A 13,242-nucleotide genomic window follows, 5' to 3' on the forward strand; every position below is an offset into this window, starting at 1 on the left:
TCTGAACCTTTCTATCCGAGAGAACATGTTTTGACCCATTCTCTCTGGGTACAGAATGATATCAAACACCTTTGCGCTGAGCAAAGCTTTCACATCACAAATGTGCCAGACTCCAATGAGACAGACTACTGCCCTGCCCTTCATATTGATTGGCATTGCCATCAGTGAGTTCACCACAGTCAGTTACCTGGGGGAGGGTTCTGGGGAAATATTTATGTACAATGCAGAAACTGGTGTTAGCTGTGTGTATTGTGGTGATGCAAAAGTTGCTGGAGAATTTGCAAGTGGGAAGAAGTGGAGTGATACTTGGAAATTTGAGATTTTAAAGCATCATTTAGCAAGAAAATCAAATATAGGCAGTGTGCAAAAGCTCTGGTGGAAAAAAAAAATCCTTCATTACCCGCTACATAGGTTGTGTGAGAGTGCAGATGAACTTGATCAAACCCAGAGGAGATCAAAGCTCTTAGTAACAATGATTTGCTCGCTTTTGAAATGAATACCTCGCTATATAAAATCCAGTTTATGCATGTTGTTGTCACTGGGTGAAAATTGCACAATGCAAGATTTTTGCACACACTGATCATTACAAATTAGAGGGGACATTGGTGAGAAGGTGGGGAGACCTCCAAGTGTCCCTGATACCCTGACATATCTGAGTCCCTGCAATCCTGCATGTTAGGGAGTTGGAGCTAGAAATGGATGAATTCTGGATCACTCGGGAGTCAGAGCGGATGATAGATATGGCATGAAGAGAGGTGAGTTACACCAAAAATGCAGGACACAGGAAACTGGGTGAGAGTCAGGAAGGGGAATGAGGTTAAATAACCATCATACATATTTCAGGATTGATTTTTTTTATTGATAGCCAAATGATTCCATTAGTTCGATCCTGTGAATCTAAAGAGATTGCTGTTTCAGAGATTGCTGTGTTTTTATCTTTAAACCTCCTTGGTCTCCCGCAGATAAACAGATTTTGGCCTGCTGCATTCACCAGCAACTTTGATGTGTGTTGCTTGAATTTCCAGCATCTGCAGAATTCCTCGTGTTTGCGTTTGGCATTTCAATCTAACTTTGCTTTCTGATAAGGATTTTTAAAAGTTTTTGGAGAAACAAACTATTCTTTTTTGAAGAAAATGCGCTGAACGAGACTTCCATTCTTATTACACGGGATGCTTTTTTTTTCCAAAAATACTTTATTCAGAAATATTACAAAATAAAAATAATTACATACAGGAAAAGAAAACCATTCGTTGACTGTGAGTCCTTATTCAATACAGTTATTAACAATAAAAATTTTGTGTTGACTCTCTGTTCATTTACAAATGCTTTTAAGGCCTACATTAGAGGACAAATTATTTCTTATACATCAAGTGTTAAGAAAAAAGCTAATAAAGAGAGAATTGAATTAGCTAATCGGTTGAAATAATCAGACCAAGAATATGCCTGGGCTCCAGGTCCTGTTTTATACAAAAGGCGTGTTGAAATTACAACTAATTATGATATTCTTTTAACATAGCCAATTGAAATTCAACTCCTAAAAGATAAAAGTCAATTCTATATTCATGGAGACAAAACAGGTAAACTATTGGCTAACCAATTAAATACCTTTATATCTAAACGGCAAATTAAAGGAATTTGTAATGCTGATGGTGATAAGACAACTGATCATTTAGAAATAAAAGATACCTTTAGAGAATTTTATTCTAACTTTACAGTTCTGACCCTCTTAAAGATAATACTGTAATGATTTTTTTTTAGACCATTAAACATCCCTGAACTTTCTGCTGATAACTGAAAACAGTTGGATCAACTTATTTCTTATGAGGAATTTACTGAGGCTGTACGTTCATTGCACTCAGGGGAGGATCCAAGTCCTGATGGATTTTCTGGAGAATTTTATAAGGCTTTTTCCTCACTGCTTATACCTCATTTATGTTCAGTCTTTTGGGATTCTTTTAAGCTGGGTAGACTGCCACAATCTTTTTATGAAGCCTCTCTTTCGCTTATTCTTAAAAAGAATAAGAACCCAACTGAATGCTCTTCATAGAGACCAAACTCTCTACTTAATGTTGATACTAAAATTCTATCCAAAATTCTGGCTCGTAGGATTGAAAATATTTTACCAGCTATTATATCACCTGAGTTACAGAGAAAGGTTGAACAAGTTGGGTCTTTATTCTCTGGAACGTAAAAGGTTGAGGGGGGACTTGATAGAGGTACGGTATTTAAAATTATGAGGAGGATAGATAGAGTTGACGTTGATAGGCTTTTTCCATTGAGAGTGGGGGAGATTCAAACAAGAGGACATGAGTTGAGATTTAAAGTGCAAAAGTTTAGGGGTAACAAGAGGGGGAACTTCTTTACTCAGAGAGTTGTAGCTGCCTGGAACAAGCTGCCAGCAGAAGTGGTTGAGGCAGGTTTGATGTTGTCTTTTAAAGTTAAATTGGACAGCTATACGGACTGGAAAGGAATGGAAGGTTATGGGCTGAGTGCAGGTTGGTGGGACTTGGTGAGAGTAAGAGTTCGGCATGGACTAAAAGGGCCGAGATGGCCTGATTCCGTGCTGTAATGGTTATATGGTTATATCTGATGATCAGACTGGATTGATTAAAAATCGGTACTCCCATTTTAATATTCGTCATTTACCTAATGTTATCTATTCTCCTTATAAGGAGATATTGGAATGCATGATATCTTTAGACACTGAGAAGGTTTTTGATCGGGTTCAATGGAATTATTTATTTGAAACCTTAGAAAATTTTAACTTGGGGCCCGATTTCACTCAATGGATTAAATTACTTTACTTATCTCCCTCTGCTCGGGTTCTTACTAATTTTCAGAATTCTAAACCATTTAAACTCCAATGTGGAACCAGACAGGCTTTAGAACCCTTAGCTATTGCTTTTTGAGAATCTGGTGATATCACTGGTATTTTAAGAAGTACTACCCATAAAGTTTTTCCCCATGTGGATGACCTATTGATTTTTATTTCTAATGTTGAGACTTTGTTACCTTCTGTGCTTTCTTTACTCTCCTGTTTCAGCCAGTTTTCAGGACATAAATTGCATTTACATAAGAGTGAACTTTTCCCTTTGAATAATTTGGTATCTATTAACACTAACCTTCCTTTTAAAATTGTAAGAAATCAATTTGCCTATCTGGATGTAACAATTACTAAGAATTATAAACACATATTCAAAGGAAATTTTCTTACCCTACTGAATTATGTAAAAAGGGCACTATCAAATTGGTCGCCCCTCTTGTTATCATTGATTGGCCAAATTAATTCTATTAAAATGAATATCTTGCCTATATTCATTTATCTTTTTCAGGCCTTACCCATTTTTATTCCTGAGACCTTTTTTGACTCTCTTGATTCTACTCTGTCTCCTTATATATGGAAAAACAAACATTCTCAACTAAATAAAGTTCACCTTCAAAAAGCTAAAAAGAATGGAGGTTTAGCTTCACCGAATTTTAGGTTTTATTATACGTCAACATTTAGTGCCGAGATCCTCTCTTTGGACTGAGAGTAGATGGGATATCGTCAGAGAAAAGAGGTGAGGGGTGGGGATGGGGCAAGAGCTGGGGAGTGAGAGGTGGATCCAGGTGCGGGGGAGGTGGGAAGGTGGAAACAGTGACAGGGGTGGGAGGTGAGTGTTTGGGGCAACACAGGGCTGCAGAAGATGGAAATTAATTCCATAGAGGATTAACAAAGAGGTTAGAGAGTATTTGCTGTAGAGAGTGCAATGAAGATTCACCAGACTGATCCCTGGAATGGTGGGGTCATCATATGAAGAACGATCAAATATGATAACCCTTTCATTTAGAGCAGGGGTCCCCAACCTTTTTAGCAACGCAGACCGGCAGACCGGTTTATTATTGGCAATATTCTTGCGGACCGGCCAACCCGGGGTGGGGGGGTGTAGGGTTGCCAACGGATAAGATTAGCAGTCAAATACATGGTGTTTACCCTGTGAAGGACTACAATGACCATGAAGCCTTGAGCGGGCACCAGTGTGCATGCGTGACCTGCACATTTTTTTCTACAAATCGTTTTTGGCAATTCTGCTCGGGGGAGGGGTGTTAATCACGACTGGAATATAGGTGATAAGTGGCTAATACACTCAATTTCATTTCTAAAAGGGTTTATCTAACGAATTTAATATTAAACACACAGTGCATATTTTCCTCGCATGAATATAGTGATAAGTCAATTATCAGGGGAGGACAGGGGAGCTTGAAGTAAGTGTTGAACAAACTTCCAGTAGAAGTGGTAGAGGCAGGTTTGATAATTATCATTTAAAGAAAAATTGGATAGGTATATGGACAGGAAAGGAATGGAGGGTTATGGGCTGAGTGCAGGTCAGTGGGACTAGGTGAGAGTAGCATTCGGCACGGACTAGAAGGGCAGAGATGGCCTCTTTCTGTGCTGTAATTGTTATATGGTTATATGGTTATATAAATCACTTAGAACTCAATAGCATCATAACATTTTAAGTAACATTTCGATATTAAGCACACAGCGCATATTAGTCATAGTCATACTTTAATCCCGGGGGAAATTGGTTTTCGTTACAGTTGCTCCATAAATAATAAATAGTAATAGAACCATAAATAGTTAAACAGTAATATGTAAATTATGCCAGTAAATTATGAAATAAGTCCAGGACCAGCCTATCGGCTCAGGGTGTCTGACCCTCCAAGGGAGGAGTTGTAAAGTTTGATGGCCACAGGCAGGAATGACTTCCTATGACGCTCTGTGCTGCATCTCGGTGGAATGAGTCTCTGGCTGAATGTACTCCTGTGCCCACCCAGTACATTATGTAGTGGATGGGAGACATGGACCAAGATGGCATGCAACTTAGACAGCATCCTCTTTTCAGACACCACCATCAGAGAGTCCAGTTCCATTCCCACAACACCACTGGCCTTACGAATGAGATTGTTGATTCTGTTGGTGTCTGCTACCCTCAGCCTGCTGCCCCAGCACACAACAGCAAACATGATAGCACTGGCCACCACAGACTTGTAGAACATACTCAGTATCGTCCAGCAGATGTTAAAGGACCTCAGTCTCCTCAGGAAATAGAGACGGCTCTGACCCTTCTTGTAGACAGCCTCCGTGTTCTTTGACCAGTCCAGTTTATTGTTAGTTCGTATCCCCAGGTATTTGTAATCCTCCACCATGTCCACACTGACCCCCTGGATGGAAACAGGGGTCACTGGTGCCTTAGCTCTCCTCAGGTTTACCACCAGCTCCTTAATCTTTTTCACATTAAGCTGCAGATAATTCTGCTCACACCATGTGACAAAGTTTCCTACCGTAGCCCTGTACTCAGCCTCTTCTCCCTTGCTGATGCATCCAACTATGGCAGAGTCATCCGAAAACTTCTGAAGATGACAAGACTCTGTGCAGTAGTTGAAGTCTGAGATGTAAGTTTTGAAGAGAAAAGGAGACAAGACAGTCCCCCGTGGAGCCCCAGTGCTGCTGATCACTCTGTCGGACACACAGTGTTGCAAGCACACGTACTGTGTTCTGCCAGTCAGGTAATCAAGAATCCATGACACCAGGGAAGCATCCACCTGCATCGCTGTCAGCTTCTCCCCCAGCAGAGCAGGGCAGATGCTGTTGTATGCACTGGAGAAGTCAAAAAACATGACCCTCACAGTGCTCGCTGGCTTGTCCAGGTGGGCGCAGACATGGTTCAGCAGGAAGACGATGGTATCCTCAACTCCTGATCGGGGCTGGTAGGCGAACTGGAGGGGGTCTAAGTGTGGCCTGACCATAGGCCGGAGCAGCTCCAGAACAAGTCTCTCCAGGGTCTTCATGATGTGGGAGGTCAATGCCACCGGTCTGTAGTCATTGAGGCCGCTGGGGCGGGGCGTCTTTGGCACAGGGACGAGGCAGGACGTCCTCCACAGTACAGGAACCCCCCGGAGCCTCAGGCTCATGTTGAATACATGGCGAAGTACTCCACATAGCTGAGGGGCACAGGCTTTGAGCACCCTGGTACTGACACCATCCGGTTCTGCAGCCTTGCTTGGGTTGAGATGTTTCAGCTGTCTTCTCACCTGTTCAGCTGTGAAGCCCACCATGGTGGTTTTGTGTGGGGAAGGGGTATAGTCATGAGAGCAGGGTGGGGGACTGTGAGGAGGGGTAGGAGGGGAGAGTGGAATATGTGTTGGTTGGGGGCCGACAACAGATGGCTCATGTTGGGGACGGGCAGGGATCACAATGTCAAATCTGTTAAAGAAGAGTTTAAGTTCATTGGCCCTGTCCACACTGCCTTCCACTCCTCTGTTGCTAGTTTGCCGGAACCCAGTGATGGTCCTCATCCCCCTCCAGACCTCTCTCATGTTGTTCCTCTTATGAACATATAAAATCATTGCAACACACCAATATCACTGAATCAGTGGGAGCCCTGGGCTTGTTTCCCTGCAACAAGACGGTGCCATTGAGGGGTGATGGGAGACAGTGATACTCGAAGGGAGTTCCTTATGTCCAGTCTATTCTGCAATTTAGTTTTCATTACATTCATTGCAGAGATATGTTGCAAATGGAATCAATGTTTTCAGTGCTTTCTTGGCTATCAGGATATTCAGCCTTGACTTTGATCCAGAATGCTGGCAGAGGTGTTATGTCAAACATACTTTTCAGCTCGCCGTCCTTTGCAAGCTCGAAGAGTTGATCTCCTTCCCGCGCTGACATGGTTGACGTGAGGGTAATAACCTCACGTGCGTTCAAGTTCAACAGCGGGCGTGACAGGGAATGCAGCTGACTCATATTGCCAAATCATGTTGTTTCCTCGCGGCCCGGTAGCGCATGCTTTGCAGCCCAGTACTGGTCCCCGGCCCGGTGGTTGGGGACTGCTGATTTAGAGAATGGAGGACTGAGAGGTGAACACATTGAAATGCACAGCATCATTACAGACGTCCCACCTCTCCCGGAAGTTCCGGGAGTCTCCCGCATATTGATAGTGGCTCTCTGATGCCCAGAAATTATATACAATATCCTGGAAATTGATTTTATTGAGAGGGAGAGCGAGCATCCTGATTGGTCTCTCTTCATGCTAAGAGTGGTGGAAACAATATGATATGGCGATATGAGCCCGCTGCACCTTTCCTCATTCCCTGTCACGCCCACTGTTGAACTCGAACGCATGCGAGGTCATTACCCGCGCGTCATCCATGTCAGCGCGGGAAGATCAACTCCTCGAGCTTGCAAATGACGGCGGGCTGAAAAGTATGTTTGACGTAACATCTTTGCTGGCATTCTGGATCAAAGTCAAGGCTGAATATCCTGAGATAGCCACGAAAGCACTGAAAACATTGCTTCCATTTCCAACATATCTCTGTGAAGCAGGGTTTTCTGCAATGAAAACAAAATTGCAGAATAGACTGGACATAAGGAACTCCCTTCGAGTATCACGCTCTCCCATCACCCCTCGATGGGACCGTCTTGTTGCAGGGAAACAAGCCCAGGGCTCCCACTGATTCAGTGATATTGGTGTGTTGCAATGATTTTATATGTTCACACGAGGAAAATATGCGCTGTTTAATATCCAAACGTTACTTAAAATGTTATGATGCTATTGACTTATAATTGATTTATCACTCTATGAATGTGAGGAAAATATGCGCTGTGTATTTAATATTAAATTCGTTAGATAACCCCTTTTAGAAACGAAATTGAGTGTATTAGCCACTTATAAGTGACTTATGGTTGACTTATCACCAATATTCCGGTCGTGATTAACACCACATCCCCTCCCCAGTCGGCCGGTCCACAAGAATATTGTCAATATTAAACCAGTCTGCGGTACAGAAAAGGTTGGGGACCCCTGTTAAGTAGACCTATCAGTTTTCTCTGTGGATGGGCTTTACAGTCGACCTCAAAAATAATGACAATGTTGCTCACTGCACTGTTTGCAACAGTGACTTTTCTATTGCCCATGGTGGACCAAAATGTGAAAGACATGTTGAGGTGAGTTTAACAGGTGTCATTTGTTCATTAGCATAGCCAACGTTATTTAAACTACACAAACACGAGGAAATCTGCAGATGCTGGAATTTCAAGCAACACACACAGGCTGGCTGCTGAGGAACTACGCTATTGATGTCCTACGTGATGAGGCCGAACTCCTTGTAGACTTGCTTAAAGTTGTAATAGAATAAACATAATAATATAATATAAGTACATATTTTAATGTCACATTTTCTGCATATACCCAACTTGGTTTACAGATTAGACAAGATGATTAAACAAAGTATTACATAAACCCTTGGAGATCGACGGGGGGCGGGGGGAGGACGGAGTAGATATGGGGTTGCAGGGGGCGGGGATGCTACCTCCCTGAAATGAGTTTTGCAGGGTGGGATGTCTGCCATTATCAGTTGAACCAGGGATCCCAGTCTCTGAGAAAGGGGGTGGACTGTCTGGGACTGAGATGAGGGGAAATGTCTCCACTCCGAGGGTGGTGAATGTCTGTAAATCCCCACCACAGAGGGCGGTGAAGACTCAGTGATCGTCCGCACATAAAACAGAGGCTGGCAGATGTGTGGAGACCGGAGGGATCGAGGAAATGAGGATCGGCAGAAACATGTGGCTGAGAGGGGAGAGCAGTCGCCATCTTGTTGATAGTTAGAGGGGCTGAATGAGCTGTTTCTCACTTGGTGTTTCAGTGTTCCAGTCCAGTGAGGCCGGAGGAATGTAAATAGAAATGAGTGTTTATAAACACAGACTGATTTGAATGAAACCTGCACATTTCCTGTTTGGGTCTGAATTGAGTGATTAGATCAGACTAGACGCAACTTTATTGTCATTGTGGCGACTACAGATACAAAGCCAATGAAACGCAGCTGGCGTCTGTACTGGGGTCAGGACTATCACGTGACGGCTCTGCCCATTTACCTGGTCGGAAGGCGCGTCACCTGTCAATCAAGGTTTGACCCCACCCCGCCCATCAATGCACACCTCACCATTGGCCCCTTTAATTAGCCTTGTAGTTGGCCTCGGGCAATTGGCCTTTGTAATCAGTTTAACCCTGCTGGCACCGAGTCATTGGCTTCCCTGTGAATCACCTGGGCTGGACCTTCCAGTCCTATAAAGGAGCCCACGTGTGCGTGACCCTCTCTCTTTTTTGCTGCCTCCAAGGGACCACCTTGCTGTTTGTGAGTTGTGCTTTGAATAGGGTTGGGAGTGTGGATATTGTCCCTAAGCAGAAGAGATGTGCCTGCACAGAGTCAAGGGTGGTTGTGTGTGTGTGTGTGTACTTTGTCCCCACGCGATTTAATGTGATTTATTGCTGATCCGACTGCTGTAAATTGTGCGTGTGTTGCTTCTGTTGCCATTTTCCCCCGTTTGCCTTCTGTAAATAAAATCCTTCACTACCCAGACTGTGAGCCCAGAGCCCTTGACTTTGAGACCTGCAGAATCTGTTTCCTGACTTACAACAATTGGCGCTGCGTGGGGAAAGTGTTCTGGAACGGGCAAAAAAGCCAGTACAGGCACCGAGCATAGGATTCCCGGGTGGATCGACGAGAGAGGGATTTGAGCGCTGGCGGACCACTGTAAACCGGTTGACTGGTCCGAGCAGTGGGACCCACGTCGCGAGCACCTGCCCGCTGGGCTGCTCCGGCTGTGGGATGAGGGGGTGGGGGGGGGGGGCAACATGAACCTCTCTCTTCAAGACGCGAGCGCCCTGGGGAGCCTCTCTGACCAAGAAAGCATCAACAACGCCCTATGGGTGCCGAAGCCGGAGATCAGGGAAGGCTCTACCCTGTGGGATCGGTTGGTGACCGCTGTGAGGGTCCGGTACCCCACCCTCCTGGAGTGGGATCTACACCGGCGCCCGCAATGGGGTACGGTCAGTGAGGGTACCCGGGCTGTTAAAGAGTGGGCGCTGGTCAACGGCATCTACCAGGGAGCCTGCGACTGTAATTTTTTAGCAAACACCCGGGTGACCGGTGCCCTAACAGGATCCTGGTCACCACCGCGCACACCGATTTAAATCAGTGATACTGCCCCTCATGGCACCAGCTAACGGGAGGACCGTGCGGGATGCCATCACCGTCCTGGAAGGGCTTGAATAGATGCAGCGGGGGGCACCCACCCTGGTCCGTGGGGCAGAGGCAAGGGCTGGAGATACAACCCCTCCCCGTTTTACGCGCAGGCAGCTGTACATGGACATGGATCCCCAACCCTGACCTCTACACCCTGTGGAAGGAGCTTTGTGGCGGTAGGGTGGTGGGCAACTGGTCGATTGCACCCATTCTCGTTATCATCGCTGTGTGTATATTATGTTGTGTCTGCCCAATTATTAAGAGCACGTCTGCCTATCTTTAGTCACAAAAAGCGTTAACCTTAGAAATAGTTAGTGTAAGACTTCCATTAAGATATATTCCTTTCCTTTTCACTGTGGTAACGCTTGGTGAGTGGCGTGGCTACCGAGGGGTGTACTGTACTGGAGGGGTCGTGACTGTCACGTGACAGCACTGCCCACTCCTGGTCAGAAGACACGCCCCCTGCCAATCAAGGATTGACCCCTCCTCGCCCATCACTGCACACCTAACCACTGGCCTCTTTAGTTAGCCTTGGATATGGCCTCGGGTAATTGGCCTTTGTAATCAGCTTTAGGGTACGTCCACACTACGCCAGATAATTTTGAAAACGAAGCTTTTTCTCTTCGTTTTGCTCTCCCGTCCACACTGAGCCGGCGTTTTCAGCCCCCGAAAACGGAAATTTTCGAAAACACTCTCCAGAGTGAATAAATCTGAAAACGCTTAATATCCGGCGTAGTGTGTACGGGGTAAACGGAGAGATTTAAAAACGTTGTCGTGACAACACCACAATAACAATGCTTTTTTCTGCTTCTGCTTGGTACTGCGCAAGCTGTTATAACGCGGAGTCGGTGTGAACGGCGTGACAGCTAAATTGTAAAGTGATCTTTTTTGACTATTTAAAAACGCTGTCATGACGTGCTGGAACAGATGTTCGTTGTTTTCTTGAACGCCACCACCTAACAACTTCAGAACAGACGGACGAGACTGAAGCCATAAGGGTTAGAAATGTACTCACCAAATACTTTGACCCATAACTTACTGAATAAATACGTATTCTCACTTCGCCCTGTTTTCTGTCCTTGCTTGTATGAGGGTAGTTTACCTATTTATGCAAGTACTTCTCTGACAATAAATGTGTAACAGCCTAATGTAACATTGTATGGAAATAACGCTGATGCAGACGTTTTATACATTTAAAAAGGTGCTTTATTAATGCAACAGCGTTAGTCAGTTTTTCAATGTTCGTCGTCAGCTGGGTCATACTGTCCGTGAACTCCCTGTTGATTGCCTCCATTCGCTCCAGTATTTGTTTTTTTTAATATAAGTTTTAAGTCCTGCGCGAGAGCCAAGAGCAATTCCTTTCAAGTTTCTCTAGTCTGTAACTGGACAAACGCGCACTAAGTACACCGTTTCCTCTTCGCTTGTTTTCTGTGTGTCCTGTGCATGCCCAGTAGGAGGAGATTCGCCCAAATATCCGTCTAATGTGGAAGGAGATATTTTCAAAAACGCTTTGTGTGGACGCCTGTCGTTTTTACTCGAAACCGGCGTTTTCAAAATTATCCGGCGTAGTGTGGACGTAGCCTAACTCTGCCGGCACCGAGCTGTTAGTGTTCCTGTGAATTACCTGGGCCGGGCACTTCAGACTTCCTGCATTAAAAGGGCGCCCCGTGTGCTGGACGCTCTCTTTGCCATTTCTGAGGGACCACTCTGCTTCATTTTAGGCTGAGAACCTTGGAACAGCGCTGGAGAAAATTGTTGGTAGGCTGTGCATTGAATAGGGTTGGTGATTGTCCCTGATAGCATTGAGCCGTGTCTGTACAGTGAAGGGGTATCGTATTGACTTTTCCCTTGCACATGTATGTACTTTATTCCCAGGTTCGTTTTTTTAATTCTCTGCGTGTGTCTCTGCCGATCCGATTTTATCCACGACTGCTGTAAATTGTGTGCGTGTTGTTTCTGTTGCCTTTGAGACCTGAAGAATCCGTTTCCTCGCTTGTAGTTCTTTCTTCCATGTGGTGGTCCAAGAGGCTCCTAAATATTCTGTAAATAAACTGCTTTATCTACTCAAGCCTACGTGTGTCCTCATTTAAAAACAAACATAGCCTGCAAGAAGTACGAGGCAGAAAGAAGAAATATACCCCATAGCCTGCCTGCGAGTAACGGAATTCTATTTCTTATTTGTTGTTAGTCTCCCCGAAGGGAGGTGCACCGTTCCCAGAGGCACTGCAATACCGGGTCGATACGCGGAGTGGACGGAGCAAGCCCCTATTCCATCTCCCTGTTCCAAAAATCAATTTAATATATGGTCCCTAGATAAGGGACGTATCAGATATTAAACTGATAAGAACAGATTTTTTTTTATTTCAAAATATACTTTATTCAAAAATAAATATATACAATAAACCATTCAATAACTTTTCATCCTTTACATACGTTTCCATTATACTCAGTAAAATACCCGTGTTTATAGCCACCCACGTGGCACTCCAGTAGTTCAGCTTAGCATCTCATTGTTGAGGGGTACACTCCCCACCCACCGACCCCTCCCACTCCCACGGGTGGAGAAACCTATACTGTGGTCCTTCCCCACCGGGCCCTTGCGGTGGCTGCACCGAGTTTCAGTGCGTCCCTCAGCACGTACTCCTGCAGCCGAGAGTGTGCCAGTCGGCAGCATTCTCCCACGGACATCTCCATGTGCTGGTAGATCATCAAGTTTCGGGCAGACCAAAGAGCGTCTTTCACCGAGTTGATGATCTGCCAGCAGCACCGGATGTTGGTCTCCGTGTGCGTCCCCGGGAACAGCCCGTAGATCAGAGAGTCCTCTGTCACGCAGCTGCTGGGGATGAAACGTGACACTAGCCCGTCCATCCTCCTCCACACCCTCTTTGCGAACTGGCAGTGTGCAAAGAGGTGGGTCACAGACTCCTCCTCACTGCAGTCCTCCCGTGGGCAGTGGGGTGCGGAGACGACGTTCCGGGCGTACAGGAGGGCTCTGACTGGGAGGGTCCCTCTCACCGCCAGCCAGGCGAGGTCTTGGTGCCTGTTGGTGAGATCTGGCGATGAGGCATTTTGCCAGATGAACTGGACAGTCTGCTCAGGGAACCACCCCACTGTGTCCGTCACGTCCTTCTCCTGCAGTGCCTGCAGGACACTTCGTGCCGACCACTGCCTGATGGC

The 13,242-nt window shown here is 45.4% G+C and overlaps 1 non-coding gene across 1 annotated transcript; it reads right to left on the reverse strand.

Annotated features, from left to right (window-relative positions):
• Nucleotides 1-12,263: 12,263 nt before the first annotated feature.
• On the reverse strand, nt 12,264-12,456 carry LOC140208870 (U2 spliceosomal RNA). The gene has a single exon (XR_011888960.1). It is a non-coding gene; the product is annotated as a U2 spliceosomal RNA (small nuclear RNA).
• Nucleotides 12,457-13,242: the final 786 nt, after the last annotated feature.

The sequence above is a fragment of the Mobula birostris genome, chromosome 13 (assembly GCF_030028105.1).
Source record: "Mobula birostris isolate sMobBir1 chromosome 13, sMobBir1.hap1, whole genome shotgun sequence".
Lineage (NCBI taxonomy): Eukaryota > Metazoa > Chordata > Chondrichthyes > Myliobatiformes > Myliobatidae > Mobula > Mobula birostris.